The sequence below is a fragment of the Triticum aestivum genome, chromosome 4B, assembly GCF_018294505.1.
Source record: "Triticum aestivum cultivar Chinese Spring chromosome 4B, IWGSC CS RefSeq v2.1, whole genome shotgun sequence".
Lineage (NCBI taxonomy): Eukaryota > Viridiplantae > Streptophyta > Magnoliopsida > Poales > Poaceae > Triticum > Triticum aestivum.
In genome coordinates, this window is record NC_057804.1 from 109,846,835 (window position 1) to 109,852,669 (window position 5,835).

A 5,835-nucleotide genomic window follows, 5' to 3' on the forward strand; every position below is an offset into this window, starting at 1 on the left:
CAATAATAAAGTTATTATTTATTTCCTTATTTCATGATAAACATTTATTATTAATGCTAGAATTGTATTAACCGAAAACATAATACATGTGTGAATACATAGACAAACATAGTGTCACTAGTATGCCTCTACTTGACTAGCTCGTTAATCAAAGATGGTTAAGTTTCCTAACCATAGACATGAGTTGTCATATTATTAACGGGATCACATCATTAGGAGAATGATGTGATTGACTTGACCCATTCTGTTAGCTTAGCACTTGATCGTTTAGTATATTGCTATTGGTTTCTTCATGACTTATACATGTTCCTACAACTATGAGATTATGCAACTCCCGTTTACCGGAGGAACACATTGTGTGCTACCAAACATCACAACGTAACTGGGTGATTATAAATGAGCTCTACAGGTGTCTCCAATGGTACATGTTGAGTTGGCGTATTTCGAGATTAGGTTTTGTCACTCCGATTGTCGGAGAGGTATCTCTGGGCTCTCTCGGTAATGCAATCACTATAAGCCTTGCAAGAAATGTGGCCAATGAGTTGGTTATGGAATGATGCATTATGTAACGAGTAAAGAGACTTGCCGGTAACGAGATTGAACTACGTATTGGATACCGACGGTCGAATCTCGGGCAAGTAACACCGATGACAAAGGGAACAACGTACGTTGTTATGCGTTTTGACCGATAAAGATCTTCCTAGAATATGTAGGAGCCAATATGAGCATCTAGGTTCCATTATTGGTTATTGACCGGAAACAGTTCTAGGGCATCTCTACATAGTTCTCGAACCCGTAGGGTCCGCACGCTTAAGGTTTCGATGACAGTTATATTATGAGTTTATGAGTTTTGATGTACCGAAGGAGTTCGGAGTCCCGGATGAGATCGGGTACATGACGAGGAGTCTCGAAATGGTCGAGACATAAAGATCGATATATTGGACGACTATATTCGGACTTCGGAAAGGTTTCGATAGATTCGGGTATTTTCGGGGTACCGGGGAGTTAGGGGAATACGAGGAAGAAGCAATGGGCCTCATGGGCCAAGCGCGCGGCCCCCCTAGCCCAAACCGAATTGGACTAGGGGGCCGACCCCCCTTTCCTCTTTTCCTCCCTCTCCTTCCTTCTCCTTCTCCTTCCCTTCCTTCCCCTCTCCTAGTTGTAGTAGGAAAGGAGGGAGTCCTACTACCGGTGGGAGTAGGACTCCTCCCTGGCGCGCCCTCCCTTGGCCGGCCGCCCCCTCCCCCTTGCTCCTTTATATACGAGGGCAGGGGGCACCCCAGGACACACAAGTTGATCATCGTGGTCGTTCCTTAGCCGTGTGTGGTGCCCACCTCCACCATATTCCACCTCGGTCATATCGTTGCGGTGCTTAGGCGAAGCCCTGCGTCGGTAGAACATCATCATCTTTACCACGTCGTCGTGCTGATGGAACTCATCCCCGACACCCTGCTAGATCGGAGTCCGGGGATCGTCATCGAGCTGAACGTGTGCTGAACTTGGAGGTGCCGTACGTTCGGTGCTTGGGTCGGTCGGATCATGAAGACGTACGACTACATCAACCGCTTTGTCATAACGCTTCCACTTACGGTCTACGAGGGTATGTGGACAACACTCTCCCCTCTCGTTGCTATGCATCACCATGATCTTGCGTGTGCGTAGGAAATTTTTTGAAATTACTACGTTCCCCAACAGTGGCATCCGAGCCAGGTTTTATGCGTAGATGTCATATGCATGAGTAGAACACAAGTGAGTTGTGGGTGATATAAGTCATACTGCTTACCAGCATGTCATACTTTGGTTCAGCGGTATTTTGAGATGAAGCGGTCGGACCGACATTACGCGTACGCTTACGCGAGACTAGTTTCACCGTTATGAGCACTCATGCTTAAAGGTGACTGGCGGGTGTCTGTCTCTCTCACTTTACTTGAACCAAGTGAGGCTACGCCCGGTCCTTGCGAAGGTTAAAATAACACTAACTTGACAAACTATCGTTATGGTTTTGATGCGTAGGTAAGAATGGTTCTTGCTCAGCCCGTAGCAGCCACGTAAAATTTGCAAACAACAAAGTAGAGGACATCTAACTTGTTTTTGCAGGGCATGTTGTGATGTGATATGGTCAAGACGTGATGCTATATTTTATTGTATGAGATGATCATGTTTTGTAACCGAAGTTATCGGCAACTGGCAGGAGCCATATGGTTGTCGCTTTATTGTATGAAATGCAAACGCCCTGTAATTGCTTTACTTTATCACTAAGCGGTAGCGATAGTCGTAGAAGCAATAGATGGCGTAACGACAACGATGCTACGATGGAGATCAAGGTGTCGCGCCGGTGATGATGGTGATCACGACGGTGCTTCGGAGATGGAGATCACAAGCACAAGATGATGATGGTCATATCATATCACTTATATTGATTGCATGTGATGTTTATCCTTTATGCATCTTATCTTGCTTTGATTGACGGTAGCATTTTAAGATGATCTCTCACTAAATTATCAAGAAGTGTTCTCCCTGAGTATGCACCGTTGTGAAAGTTCTTCGTGCTGAGACACCACGTGATGATCGGGTGTCATAGGCTCTATGTTCAAATACAACGGGTGCAAAACAGTTGCACACGCGAAATACTCAGGTTAAAACTTGACGAGCCTAGCATATACAGATATGGCCTCGGAACACAGAGACCAAAAGGTCGAGCATGAATCATATAGTAGATATGATCAACATAGTGTTGTTCACCATTGAAAACTACTCCATCTCACGTGATGATCGGACACGGTTTAGTTGATTTGGATCACGTGATCACTTAGATGACTAGAGAGATGTCTGTCTAAGTGGGAGTTCTTAAGTAATATGATTAATTGAACTTTAATTTATCATGAACTTAGTCCTGGTAGTATTTTGCAAATTATGTTGTAGATCAATAGCTTGCATTGTTGCTTTCATATGTTTATTTTGATATGTTCCTAGAGAAAATTATGTTGAAAGATGTTAGTAGCAATGATGCGGATTGGATCCGTGATCTGAGGTTTATCCTCATTGCTGCACAGAAGAATTATGTCCTTAATGCACCGCTAGGTGACAGACCTATTGCAGGAGCAGATGCAGACATTATGAATGTTTGGCTAGCTCAATATGATGACTACTTGATAGTTTTGTGCACCATGCTTTATGGCTTAGAACCGGGACTACAAAAATGTTTTTGAAACGTCATGGAACATATAAGATGTTTCAAGAGATGAAATTGGTATTTTAGACTCATGCCCGTGTCAAGAGGTATGAGACCTCTGACAAATACTTCGCCTAAAAGATGGAGGAGAATTGCTCAACTAGTGAGCAAGTACTTAGATTGTCTGAGTACTACAATCGCTTGAATCAAGTGGGAGTTAATCTTCCAGATAAGATATTGGTAGAGTTCTCTAGTCACCATCACCAAGTTACTGAAACTTCGTGATGAACTATAATGCAAGGGATGATGAAAACGATTCCCGAGCTCTTCGTGATGCTGAAATCGACGAAGGTAAAAATCAAGAAAGAGCATCAAGTGTTGATGATTGACAAGACCACTAGTTTCAAGATAAGGGCAAAGGGAAAGAAAGGGAACTTCAAGTAGAATGACAAGCAAGTTGTCACTCCCGCGAAGAATCCCAAAGCTAGACCAAAGCCTGAAACTGAGTGCTTACACTGCAAAGGAAATGGTCACTGGAAACAGAAATACCCTGAATATTTGGTGGATAAGAAGGATGGCAGAGTGAACAAGGGTATATTTGATATACAGATTATTGATGTGTACCTTACTAGTGTTTATAGTAACCCCTGAGTATTTGATACTTGTTCGGTTGCTAAGATTAGTAACGTGAAAAGGGGGTTACAGAATAAACAGAAACTAGTTGAGGGTGAAGTGACGATGTGTGTTGGAAGTGGTTCCAAGATTGATATGATCATCATCGCACACTCCCTATACTTTCGGGATTAGTGTTAAACCTAAATAAAATGTTATTTGGCATTTGCGTTGAGCATGAATATGATTTGATCATGTTTATTGCAATACGGTTATTCATTTCAAGTCAAAGAATAATTGTTGTTCTATTTAAATGAATAAAACCTTTGATGGTCATACACCCAATGAAAATAGTTTGTTGGATCTCGATCGTAGTGATACACATATTCATAATATTGATGCCAAAAGATGCAAAGTTGATAATGATAGTGCAACATATTTGTGGCACTGTCGTTTGGGTCATATCGGTGTAAAGCGCATGAAGAAACTCCATAAAGATGGATTTTTGGAATCACTTGGTTATGAATCATTTGATGCTTGCGAACCGTGCCTTATGGGCAAGATGACTAAGACTCCGTTCTTTAGAACAATGGAACGAGCTACTGACTTGTTGGAAATAATACATACCGATGTATGCGATCCAATGAGTATTGATGCTTGTGGCGGGTATCATTATTTTCTTACCTTCACAAGATGAATTGAGCAGATATGAGTATATCTAATTAATGAAGCACAAGTCTGAAACATTTGAAAAGTTCAAAGAATTTTATAGTGAAGTGGAGAATCATCGTAACGAGAAAATAAAGTTTCTGCAATTTGATCGCGGAAACAAATATTTGAGTTACGAGTTTGGTCTTCAATTAAAACAATGTGGAATAGTTTCACAAACTCATGCCACCTGGAACACCACAGCTTAATGGTGTGTCCGAACATCATAACAGTACTTTATTAGATATGGTGCGATCTATGATATCTCTTATCGGTTTTACCACTATCATTTTGGGGTTGTGCATTAGAGACAGTTGCATTCACGTTTATTAGGGTACCATCTAAATCCGTTGAGACGACACCGTATGAACTATGGTTTAGCAGTAAACCTAAGCTATCATTTCTTAAAGTTTGGAGTTGTGATTCTTATATGAAAAAGGTTTTCAACCTGATAAGCTCGAACCCGAATCAGAGAAGTGCGTCTTCATAGAATACCCAAAGGAAACTGTTGGGTACACCTTCTATCATAGATCCGAAAGCAAGATATTCGTTGTTAAGATTGATCCTTTCTAGAGAAGGAGTTCCTCTCGAAAGAAGTGAGTGGGAGGAAAGTAGAACTTGATGAGGTAATTGTACCTTCTCCCTTATTGGAAAGTAGTTCATCACAGAAATCAGTTCCAGTGATTCCTACACCAATTAGTGAGGAAGTTAATGATGATGATCATGAAACTTCAGATCAAGTTGCTACCAAACCTCGTAGGTCTTCCAGAGTAAGATCCGCACCAGAGTGGTGAGGTAATCATGTTCTGGAAGTCATGTTACTAGACCATGATGAACCTACGAACTATGAGGAAGCGATGATGAGCCCAGATTCCGCGAAATGGTTTGAGGCCATGAAATCTGAGATGGGATCCATATATAAGAACAAAGTGTGGACTTTGATTGACTTGCCCGATGATCAGCAAGCCATAGAAAATAAATGGATCTTCAAGAGGAAGACGGACGTTGATAGTAGTGTTACTATCTACAAAGCTAGATTTGTCGAAAAAGGTTTTTGACAAAGTTCAAGATGTTGACTATGATGAGTTTTTTCTCACTCGCATCGATGCTTAAAGTCTGTCCGAATCATGTTAGCAATTGCCACATTTTATGAAATTTGGAAAATGGATGTCAAAACTACATTCCTTAATGGATTTATTAAAGAAGAGTTGTATATGATACAACCAGAAGGTTTTGTCAATCCTAAAGGTGCTAACAAAGCGTGCATGCTCCACGATCCATCTATGGACTGGTGCAAGCATCTTGGAGTTGGAATATACGCTTTGATGAGTTGATCAAAGCTT